General features: G+C 45.3%; 1 protein-coding gene across 3 annotated transcripts in view; it reads right to left on the reverse strand.

Moving 5' to 3' along the window:
• CNTFR (ciliary neurotrophic factor receptor) overlaps positions 1 to 11,213 on the reverse strand; it is a 471,005-nt gene extending 459,792 nt beyond the window's left edge. For all 3 annotated transcript variants that reach the window (XM_066602302.1, XM_066602300.1, XM_066602298.1), the window contains exon 1: positions 11,089 to 11,213. The gene's annotated coding sequence lies outside the window, so the exon portion shown is untranslated. The remainder of the gene's footprint in view (positions 1 to 11,088) is intronic.
• Positions 11,214 to 12,919: the final 1,706 nt, after the last annotated feature.

The raw sequence follows: 12,919 nt of genomic DNA on the forward strand, positions 1-12,919 counted from the left end.
AAATGCCACTAATGAACAATCTGACATCAAGTAGAATTCCATGCGCCGCGCTGAGAAGAGGTATTTGCACCTTCCCAGATCCTTTCGTATTTGCCGAACCTGAATGTTTCAGATCATGGAGCTACTTTTACTATCAGGGACCTTTAACCTCGGACAGAAGTAGTCGGCGCGGATGCTCCTGCGTCACCATGTTATCCCTATGGGGCTGGAATTCTGCAGGCCGTTACTTCAAAACTGCAAGACTGAATTACACAGCGGGAAGCTCTGAGCCGAGGAGCCGAGGACGGCCCAGCCGCCGGGACAGGGGATCCTGCAATTAGAGGCTGCGGGAAAAACACCAGAGGTTCCGGAGAAGACAATCCGCAGCTAAAAACGCAACAAAAGACGTGCTAATTGCCAAAATCCCATCTGCATTGTGTCCTGCAGACAAGTCCGTCCCGTCTGACAGGTTACTTAGAGAGGTGACCCCAGTAATGACATCATGCTGTGCAGCCTATGGAGTCCTATGTGAGAAAGTAATTGCCCCCTTAGTGACTAAACCCACCAGGTCACCAAACTCATTTTAGAAGGGGGATCAGGGTCAGCAGGATTACTGCACATCACTTCGGGGCCGTCCACACCGGCACATGTTCATCTGTGGAGCGCACACATTTTTTTCGACCCCATCCCCCCCCCCCCAAAAAAAAGGGGCAGAAAACTTTTATGGATCGAAAACCATTTTACGGATCCACAGGCTGTAATGGGCAACTATAAGCAGGTTTATCTATGGTTTAGCCCTGCATACATTTCGGTGTTTTTTTTTTTGAAAAATGGAGCCTACTGCAAAAAAAAAAAAAAAAGCATATGGAAATGTTGACTTTTTTTTTAAAACCTGCAGTCAATAAAAAACGCATGGCTGTATGTTACAATTAACGCATCTGCTTCATGTGATCACAAGTGTTGAGCTACGAAAAACTTCATTAGGAGAAACAAAAAACAAAGTTTAGTAAAAAAAAAGTGCATTTTTTTCTTTAAAAAAAAAAAAATTCGTCCAGAACATTTACCGCGCTTACAATTTTAAAACCGTAACGGTATGCTCAGGATGCATGCTTTTTTTCCACCATTTACGTTTCTCACATACATGAAATGTAGATGAAAGTGGCGGTGTGGCCCCTTACACAGAGCCTGAGAAGGTCTTAAGGAGCCACACCTGATGCCGTGTCCTTAGGAGAAAGTCACGGCCATCTACCAGTCTGGAAAGGGTTACAAGGCAGTCAGAAGCCCCGGGACTCCAGCAGACCAGAGTGAGAGCCCTGATCGTCTGCACCATACACCTAATGTATGGAGTTCTGAAGGTGTCCCGGCCCGACAACGGGTCCAGCCCCCAACTCCAAGCATCATATGCGCATATGAAACCTATGGTGCAAAAGACGGACTCTAAGTGCGAATCAACAACTCCAGGAAGTCACAAAAGAACCCAAACATCTGAACAACATCTGAAGAACATCTGAAGTCAAAAGGTGCAACTTTTTTGGAAGACATGGCAGCTGCGACATCTGGGGTGAAGCCAACAATCCACCCCAAAATAAGAGCATCATACCAACAGTCAGACATAGCGTCCGTCACGCCACGCGGCTGCAGCAGGACGTGGATGGCTTATTGGCATCGATGGAGCCATGGATTCTGCTATCAGAGGAACGTCTGCCCCTCAGTTCCCGACTAGAAGCTCCGTTGGGTCTCCAGCAGGACAACCATCCGAAGCAACAGAAGAAAAGGCCACCTTTGAATGAATGTTTTTGGAGTGGCCGAGTTATAGTGCTGACTTGAAATCCAGTGGGATGCTGTGAAAGACCTTAAAGGGGCCGTTCAAGATTGAAAACCCTCCAGTTTGGCCAAATTATAAAAAGTGCGCCAAAATTCTTCTGCAGTGACGTAAGAGTCTTGTCATAAGGTATCGCAAAAGTTTGATTACGGCTTTCACTGCCAAGGAAGGCAAAACCAGTTATTAGGATTAGGGGGCTATGATTTTTTCACATCAGCCCATCATCATAATGTTCTCGTTTCAGCAGACATGTCTGGTTGGTCCATCCTGAGGGAGATAAGACGCCTCATACTTGTTTCTGATTGGAGTCTGTAAAGGGAGGGACTAGAGGTTGATGGAGCAGGCAGATGCCTAAGGTGCATTCATTTGAGTTGGGGGGGGGGGGGGGGGAATCTATGGCTTTGAGAAAATTAACAGAGGGAAGCAATCTTTGTAAAGCAAACTGCAATACTGGGGGGTGGGGGGTGGGGAGGGAGGGGTTATGTAAAATACATAAGAGCATTAGCAACTGCTGAGGGCACCTAAATAAGTGAGTGACCCCATGCCTTGGGCACCAAGAATACTTCTCCCATCCACGAGTTTGTGTGTTGACCTGTACTGCCCCTAGTGGTCGGGTGGTGCCAAACAACACCAATCTGTGGTGTTGTTTGGCACCAAACAGCTATTTCAAGCTTCTCGCCTCTCCTCAAGGCAAAGCTGGTATCGGTTGACTGGGTGAATGGCCATTGATGCAGGTCATGATTCTCCTTGAGGAGACCACCAGTTGGTGTAGGCAGTCTTATGGGCATTGCAATGGTACCTGGGAAAATGCTATGCAAATTGAAGAATTGAAAAATACCTCCATAGCACCACCTGCTGGAAGGTAGATATCCTATGAGTCAATGTTAGACCTTTTAACGTGTGTGGTTTAGGATATAAGCCAAATCCTAGCCTTCTCCAGAAGGAAAAGACATCCAGCTGTAGACAACCCCTTCAGGATCCTACCCCTACTCAGGGCAGAGCTGGGTGAGAGGCCATTGATGCAGGTCAGGTTTCTCCTTGTAGAGATGACCAGGTGACGGAGAGAGAGTCTTACAGGGCATGCAATGCTCCCTGGGAAATCATAATGCAAATGAGGGTTTAGTAAAACAACTCTATAGCGCCACCTTGTGCACAACCCACATATTAAATACATACCAAAAAGTGATGTCACCCATATGGGGGAGATAAGCCGCAACCTCCACTACAGTGTATGTGAGCCCTGGCTACATAATGGACAATAGATAATACGACTTCTTATAACATGACTATTTATAAACCTCCGGCGGTTCTACGTTGCGGACTTTATGAGCCGTGAGCCTGGTGGGATTAGGAGCTGACATAAAACAGGTACGGTTGACCTCAGTGTAACGCGGCCCCTTGTAAATCACTCATCTCACACACCTGGACTAACATGCAGCCCAATTATAGATGTGTAAATACCCATGGTAAGGCTATAGCAGGAGGTGGGGGGCAGGTATGACTGCTCATATTGTGCACCGGGGATGTCCAAATGGCGGCCCAAGGGCCAGATCTATGGTGGTGGTCGCCAGCTCTATAGACTCCATAGCATGAGTCTATGCATGCCTAAGTCCGGGAGAGTCTCGGTGCCCCGTGATGGCAGTGCGGACCACCGTTGGAAGGCGTTGCACACAACGGCGCTCTTCAGGCTCGGCCGGGATGAATGTCGTTACTGTGTTTTGCTTCATGAAGGGAAAAAAAATTAAAAAATTACAGTCATCGGCGATTTATAATTTCAGGTGCATTTAGCAGGAGCTGCCGGCTCCGTCCGTCACACCGAGGGCTGCGGGGCATCCTATAAACTCACGCAACAGATGTGTGGGTGGGTTCCCCCCCGAAATATGCTAAATGCAACATCCCTTATTAGACCCACCAGCAACAAAGCCGCGGCTCCACGTGGGAGGCTTGTGCATGATAACTGACCTCCTGCAGTGCCTCACACTGCACAAAGGACAACTCTAATAATAGGGGATGCGAAGACCTCGCTCCCAAATCTGCGTCATCCCCATTGTGGGAGTCCATGGCACGTCATTGGCAGAGCGCCCCACCGCTCGTGTCCTGTTAGGGCACAGACAGGGGGGGGGACCCAACAACATCAGTAAGTGTAATACCGCATACCCCTGCCGGCAGACATTAGATAATATGTAGGGAGGTGGACAAACAACCCCGACATCTGCCACGGGCTACAAGGAGTCAGAAGCTTAGAGATGGCGCACAGCAGAGGACGGCCGACACCACTAACCGAATCAGTGTGAGAACAACCATCCAGCCAAAAGTGCTTATAGAGGAATCAGCAGAGACAACGGGGGTTATAGTAGTTATATACTTGTACATAGGGGGCAGTATTATAGTAGATATACTCTTGTACATAGGAGGCAGTATTATAGTAGTTATATTCTTGTACATAGGGAGCAGTATTATAGTAGTTATATTCTTGTACATAGGGGGCAGTATTATAGTAGTTATATTCTTGTACATAGGGGCAGTATTATAGTAGTTATATTCTTGTACATAGGGGGCAGTATTATAGTAGTTATATTCTTGTACATAGGAGGCAGTATTATAGTAGTTATATTCTTGTACATAGGAGGCAGTATTATAGTAGTTATATTCTTGTACATAGAGGGCAGTATTATAGTAGTTATATTCTTGTACATAGGGGGCAGTATTATAGTAGTTATATTCTTGTACATAGGGGCAGTATTATAGTAGTTATATTCTTGTACATAGGGGGCAGTATTATAGTAGTTATATTCTTGTACATAGGGGGCAGTATTATAGTAGTTATATTCTTGTACATAGGGAGCAGTATTATAGTAGTTATATTCTTGTACATGGGGGGCAGTATTATAGTAGTTATATTCTTGTACATGGGGGGCAGTATTATAGTAGTTATATTCTTGTACATAGGGAGCAGTATTATAGTAGTTATATTCTTGTACATAGGAGCAGTATTATAGTAGTTATATTCTTGTACATAGGGGGCAGTATTATAGTAGTTATATTCTTGTACATAGGAGCAGTATTATAGTAGTTATATTCTTGTACATAGGGGGCAGTATTATAGTAGTTATATTCTTGTACATAGGGGGCAGTATTATAGTAGTTATATTCTTGTACATAGGGAGCAGTATTATAGTAGTTATATTCTTGTACATAGGGAGCAGTATTATAGTAGTTATATTCTTGTACATAGGGGGCAGTATTATAGTAGTTATATTCTTGTACATAGGGGGCAGTATTATAGTAGTTATATTCTTGTACATAGGGGGCAGTATTATAGTAGTTATATTCTTGTACATAGAAGCAGTATTATAGTAGTTATATTCTTGTACATAGAAGCAGTATTATAGTAGTTATATTCCTGTACATAGGGGGCAGTATTATAGTAGTTATATTCTTGTACATAGGAGGCAGTATTATAGTAGTTATATTCTTGTACATAGGAGGCAGTATTATAGTAGTTATATTCTTGTACATAGAGGGCAGTATTATAGTAGTTATATTCTTGTACATAGGGGGCAGTATTATAGTAGTTATATTCTTGTACATAGGGGCAGTATTATAGTAGTTATATTCTTGTACATAGGGGGCAGTATTATAGTAGTTATATTCTTGTACATAGGGGGCAGTATTATAGTAGTTATATTCTTGTACATAGGGAGCAGTATTATAGTAGTTATATTCTTGTACATGGGGGGCAGTATTATAGTAGTTATATTCTTGTACATGGGGGGCAGTATTATAGTAGTTATATTCTTGTACATGGGGGGCAGTATTATATTAGTTATATTCTTGTACATAGGGAGCAGTATTATAGTAGTTATATTCTTGTACATAGGGAGCAGTATTATAGTAGTTATATTCTTGTACATAGGGGGCAGTATTATAGTAGTTATATTCTTGTACATAGGGGGCAGTATTATAGTAGTTATATTCTTGTACATAGGGGGCAGTATTATAGTAGTTATATTCTTGTACATAGAAGCAGTATTATAGTAGTTATATTCTTGTACATAGAAGCAGTATTATAGTAGTTATATTCCTGTACATAGGGGGCAGTATTATAGTAGTTATATTCTTGTACATAGGAGGCAGTATTATAGTAGTTATATTCTTGTACATAGGAGGCAGTATTATAGTAGTTATATTCTTGTACATAGGGGGCAGTATTATAGTAGTTATATTCTTGTACATAAGGGGCAGTATTATAGTAGTTATATTCTTGTACATAGGGAGCAGTATTATAGTAGTTATATTCTTGTACATAAGGGGCAGTATTATAGTAGTTATATTCTTGTACATAGGGGGCAGTATTATAGTAGTTATATTCTTGTACATAGGGGTAGTATTATAGTAGTTATATTCTTGTACATATGAGGCAGTATTATAGTGGTTATATTCTTGTACATAGGAGGCAGTATTATAGTAGTTATATTCTTGTACACAGATAGCAGTATTATAGTAGTTATATACTTGTACATAGGGGGTAGTATTATAGTAGTTATATTCTTCTACATAGGAGGCAGTATTATAGTAGTTATATTCTTGTACATAGAGGGCAGTATTATAGTAGTTATATTCTTGTACATAGGAGGCAGTATTATAGTAGTTATATTCTTGTACATAGGGGGCAGTATTATAGTAGTTATATTCTTGTACATAGGGGGCAGTATTATAGTAGTTATATTCTTGTACATAGGGGGCAGTATTATAGTAGTTATATTCTTGTACATAGGGGGCAGTATTATAGTAGTTATATTCTTGTACATAGGAGGCAGTATTATAGTAGTTATATTCTTGTACATAGGGGGCAGTATTATAGTAGTTATATTCTTGTACATAGGGGGCAGTATTATAGTAGTTATATTCTTGTACATAGGGGGCAGTATTATAGTAGTTATATTCTTGTACATAGGGGGCAGTATTATAGTAGTTATATTCTTGTACATAGGAGCAGTATTATAGTAGTTATATTCTTGTACATAGGGGGCAGTATTATAGTAGTTATATTCTTGTACATAGGAGGCAGTATTATAGTAGTTATATTCTTGTACATAGGAGGCAGTATTATAGTAGTTATATTCTTGTACATAGGGGGCAGTATTATAGTAGTTATATTCTTATACATAGGGGGCAGTATTATAGTAGTTATATTCTTGTACATAGGAGGCAGTATTATAGTAGTTATATTCTTGTACATAGGAGGCAGTATTATAGTAGTTATATTCTTGTACATAGGAGGCAGTATTATAGTAGTTATATTCTTGTACATAGGACCAGTATTATAGTAGTTATATTCTTGCACATAGGAGGCAGTATTATAGTAGTTATATTCTTGTACATAAGGGGCAGTATTATAGTAGTTATATTCTTGTACATAGGAGGGCAGTATTATAGTAGTTATATTCTTGTACATAGGGGGCAGTATTATAGTAGTTATATTCTTGTACATAGGAGGCAGTATTATAGTAGTTATATTCTTGTACATAGGAGGCAGTATTATAGTAGTTATATTCTTGCACATAGGGGGCGGTATTATAGTAGTTATATTCTTGTACATTGGTGGAGTATTACATTAACTCTTCTGCAGCTCATACTCAACACCTTACTCAGTACGGGGGTGATAGTGATTACAGGAGAAAGCAATACGTAATATGAAAATAGTTATCTGTAGAAGGAGGTGATAAAGTATTTTGCAGGTAGTACAGGGAGTACCGGGAGCTCTGCTGTTTTTTGGCCTTGCAGCGGTTAATTTAGTTCAGCCAAGTTATCCTATTTTTACGGACAAGGTTTTTTCTGACTTTCTCATTCTGTTCTTGTGTCTTAAGCGCCAAAACAGACAGATGACAAACAGAACCCCTTCCCCCTTCTTACAAGACACGGACAACGCGGTTACCAGGAAACTCCTGTCACTTATCATATCTTGTTTATGACGAGGGGTCGGGAGCCAGGAAACTGTCAGAAAGTAGAGAAGCCTATAATGCAGCAGGGAGATACAGAATCCATAGCATGTACTGTCTGTAGTATCTCCCATCTTATCTCCATCCGCTGCTCGGAGTTTATACAGGTTTCAGGACAGAACTTTCAGAATTCACAAATGAAGACGCTTATAGTTATAGTAGATCACATGTAGGGATGGAGAAATTATGTATCCCCTTATTTTTAACATATTTCAATAAATAATCCCCCCAAACGTTACAAATGACTCCAGAAATTCTAAGCATTAATTTCTATTATACACTGAGGACTACAGCGCCCCTCGAGAGAGACTGCCCCACGAAAGACTCCAGAACCCTTACCTTGCCGCACCAGGAACTCCTTCATCCCTCGCCTTACTGCCAGGGACTCCAGCGCCCCTTCTCCCTGCCCCGCCAGGGACTCCAGCGCCCCTTCTCCCTGCCCCGCCAGGGACTCCAGCGCCCCTTCTCCCTGCCCCGCCAGGGACTCCAGCGCCCCTTCTCCCTGCCCCGCCAGGGACTCCAGCGCCCCTTCTCCCTGCCCCGCCAGGGACTCCAGCGCCCCTTCTCCCTGCCCCGCCAGGGACTCCAGCGCCCCTTCTCCCTGCCCCGCCAGGGACTCCAGCGCCCCTTCTCCCTGCCCCGCCAGGGACTCCAGCGCCCCTTCTCCCTGCCCCGCCAGGGACTCCAGCCCCCCTTCTCCCTGCCCCGCCAGGGACTCCAGCCCCCCTTCTCCCTGCCCCGCCAGGGACTCCAGCCCCCCTTCTCCCTGCCCCGCCAGGGACTCCAGCGCCCCTTCTCCCTGCCCCGCCAGGGACTCCAGCGCCCCTTCTCCCTGCCCCGCCAGGGACTCCAGCGCCCCTTCTCCCTGCCCCGCCAGGGACTCCAGCGCCCCTTCTCCCTGCCCCGCCAGGGACTCCAGCGCCCCTTCTCCCTGCCCCGCCAGGGACTCCAGCGCCCCTTCTCCCTGCCCCGCCAGGGACTCCAGCGCCCCTTCTCCCTGCCCCGCCAGGGACTCCAGCGCCCCTTCTCCCTGCCCCGCCAGGGACTCCAGCGCCCCTTCTCCCTGCCCCACCAGGGACTCCAGCGCCTCTTCTCCCTGCCCCACCAGGGACTCTCATATCTCTCCTTGCACTACTTGAGTCTCCAGCTTCAATCCCTGCAGCAGCAGCGACTCCAGTATCTCTCTTCTTCACCAGTTGTTCCTCTGAAATAACCAGTGCAAGTTAGCGGCGGAGCGCCACGTATCAGCAGCAGTTAGACATAATGTGGAAATGATGCATGGTTTGTGTATATATTCATTTACCTCCCCATAGAGCTGCTCCTGGACAAGCACATATCGGAGAGGTGGCCACTATAGCTCTCCCAGCGACACCACAATCAGTGTTAATAAACTTGAGGAAATCCAGCGCCGGAGTTTATAACCAAAAAACTAGAGCAGATACAAGGCGGGAAACAAATGATTATTACTCTGCTGACCCCGAGAACAATGCAAGGACGATACAATATAACAAGCTACTAATCAGATCGCGGATACAATAATCGCTCACTGCGCCCGGCAGAGCCATGATAACCGCAGGATATTGATATATTTACAATTATCCCCCCCTTTGATACATTGATGGCTCGCCTCTGTAAACAGTCGCTGTGTGCGGCTCCGACGGCTCCTTGTTCTAAAAACGACTGCGAAGAACAAGCAATGAAGTTGAGACTCCTGAGGAGGAACAACCTCAGACTCCCGAGTCTTCAGCTAATTTTAGGAGATTTATGACAACGGCCGCTCCTGAAGAGATGACAAACCATCAGATTTGATAAATGAGACTTCAGAATCACCATTATTGTGCCGTTCCGTATGTTCGCGCCCATCTACGCCGTGCCGAAAACTAAATAAAAAAAAAATTAAAAAAATCTACACCCCAAGTTGACAGCGCCGCAAACAGGAGTTACGAAAAGGTCAAAACCATTACGGATGCAGCCAACGTCAGCCGAACCAAGATGTAGTACAAAGCAAGTTATGATGCGCCAATTATGTTACATACAATCCACAAGTCTATCATCCGTCAGAGCAATTGTCTTTGTCGCAGACAGAACAGTTACGGTATCCGTGTCGACGTTTGTACTGGGTGAGAAAAGTCGTTACATCCGTTAACAACCAATTACAAGTCATGCATGATCGCAGCCGCCGAAACAATGGCAGAAAGTGGGCCGATCCGATTGTTTCGGTTCCGTAGATGGCACGACTACGGACGCTCGTTAGTGACGAGGAGCCAGGGATGCAGCACGCATAGAGGCGGCAGGACGGGATGGAGGAGAACTTGTTACACTTACAGAATTCCTCATCTCCACCGATTTTCCGGAAACTTCATTTTATTTATTTTTTTGCTCTTTTTTTTTTTTTTAATTCAATGGAAATTTATGAATTTTATTTCCGTTCCCTCAACATCCAAGGAATCTTGTCCAACAGGGGGTTAATGCTCCAAGAGCCAGCGCCGCAATTTAAAACTGATGTATTTTAATGGGTGATTATTTAACCCTTCACCAACAGCAGCACGGTTAAAAAAAAAAAAAGGGGGGCAAAATGAGGTCGTTGGCGACATAAACAGCAGCGCTTAACACCGATAAATGTTTTGCCGTGACCCGGAGAGCAATCACACACGCACACACGGAGGCGCACAGCCCGGCTTTGAAGTGCGCTTTATAAGGGAGTGAATAGCAGCAGACCCTATTAAAGGAAAATCTGACAATTAGGAGGCTGCCAGCTCCCCGCCTGGTAACACTGAGCAGGCATCACAGCAGCGCAGAGGAAGTGCTGCTGGCACCCGGGAGTGCAGGAAGCAACATCACATGCATCCACATAGACAAGGCAGGATTTATAAATACACAATGTAACTAAATGGATCGAAATGTAGCAAAGATCAACACAAAATGCAACAAAGTCAAAACAATCCATCCACACGGCAGAAGGTCCCAGTGCAGAGTGGCAGCAGCGCCCAGCAGTGCCAGGAAGGGTCCAGCAAGGCTCTGCAGCTGCTGAGGAGTCTGGACAATGACATAAAAGCCTCTTCTTCTTCTGCTGCCACTCCCTTCCAAGTTTAATTGCTCAGCTCTTCCTAAAAACTGCATCCCTGCCCCCCAGAGCTGCACACAGCATCACCCAGGGCTGCACCCCAGATGCCCACATCCCCCAGGGCTTCCTCCTGCCAGGTTCTCAGCAGCAGCAGCAGCATCAATTGTGTCCTTGCCATCAACATGTAAGCCCAGGGCTGGGATGGCTGGGGGGCTACTTACAGTGGGTGCAGGGGCTGCAGCTCCTCCTGGGTCCCCCTGATCTGTCACCATAAATCCAGCACTTCCCAATGGGCTCCTGGAAGCCTCCACTGCACCAGCTAGACACGATTTAGGCTCTTTTAAACTCACACACACAACCCATGTGACTGAGGAAGCCACTGACAGAGGGGGACTGCAAGAGCTGAGATCTGTGCACTGCACGGGCGCCCCCTGGCGGCCGCTGCCGGGACTGCACCAGCGACTATTTCACTGCCAGAGCAACCTGTTGGAGACCACCAGCAATGATGGGCGTCGTCTGTAAGAATATTGCAAGTCCCCCAGAAGTCCTGTGAGCATGCAGGGTGTAGATCAGGTTGGCCTGGGGGACCCTGGATGCTAGAACACGAAATGGTCCACATTGGACTAAGGGCTTATTACATGGGTGATTTTCTCGTGTTATAAGACGCGCAAAAATGGAAGCTGTGATTTTCAATATTTCTACTTGCATTTTTGCAGAAAACTGCAGTATGTCCTATTTTGGGTGATATCACAGAAAACGCGCCCATTATCTCTTATGGGTGAGTTGAATATTGCATCGCATTCACATGGACCTGCGCGTTTCAGGCCAGAGCTATGGGATTTGGAAATGTTCCCATTGAAACATACAATTTTCATGCACTTGAGAAATGCACATGAGGTTGGCATGTTCTGCTCTCACAAAATGCATGGCGCTCATGCGATATCAGTCCGAGTTCCTAGGACCAATATCACGCTCGCCCATCTAAATGCAGCCTTAGGGCTTATTTACACCGGTGTGGAAGGCACGCAGATTCTGTGCGATTTGGCGTCGCACACTGTAATAACTCATTGTTTCCAACGGGTTCATTTCCACGGGCGCGCTTGCAGTGAAAACTGACGTACGTTCTATTTTTGTGCGCGAGGATGGGACTTGCAATGTGTGGCGTCTCGCACATCGCGCAGCACACAGACGGGATGTCCATGTGATGCGAACAAGAATTTCAAGCACAACTTGCTATCGGGTGTGTAAATGCGGCCTTGGGGCTTATTTACGCGGGCGATTTTCTCGTACGAGGTTTGTGCGCTGCCAGATGCACGAAACTCACAGACAAATAGAAACCTTTATTTTTTATGGGTCCATTTCCAGGTTTTTTCCAGTTCTCTGTGATTTTTCAGAAAACTCTCCCATTATTTCCCTTTGCATCGCAGAGAAAACCTCAATATTACGAGCACAATAACCCGGACTGATACCGCGCCTCTCCGGTAAATACGGCCGCAGGGGTGGGACTTGCGGGGGAAAAGAACGGAGCAGGTTCATTTGCATACCTGGAGTTTGGTTTAGGCTGGATTCGCACATGCGACTGCGATATCGGTCCAAGGAGGTTGCGCTCTTTAAGATGCAGTTTTCACTGTGAGGGTGATGCAATCTGGGGAAGTCGCACTGCTGAATGTGCAATGTTCAGGTGCGTTTTTCATGCCTTTCAAAAAAAATCACGTTTTCAACAGGAACATTTTTTAATCGCACAGCATGTAAATATATGATATACGAGGAACAACGACCGCTCAAAACCGGGAAGTGCAACTTAAGATGTTTTTACCTATGACACAAAACTATGTAAAGTGATTAACACAAGGAGAGAACGCAAGGAGATGGCAAGGAGATCGCAAGGAGATCGCAAGGAGATGGCAAGGAGATGGCAAGGAGATCGCAAGGAGATCGCGAAGAGATCGCGAGGAGATGGCAAGGAGATGGCAAGGAGATGGCAAGGAGATGGCAAGGAGATTGCAAGGAGATTGCAAGGAGATCGCAAGGAGATCGCAAGGAGATGGCAAG

Source organism: Eleutherodactylus coqui, chromosome 5, assembly GCF_035609145.1.
Source record: "Eleutherodactylus coqui strain aEleCoq1 chromosome 5, aEleCoq1.hap1, whole genome shotgun sequence".
In the NCBI taxonomy this organism is placed as follows: domain Eukaryota; kingdom Metazoa; phylum Chordata; class Amphibia; order Anura; family Eleutherodactylidae; genus Eleutherodactylus; species Eleutherodactylus coqui.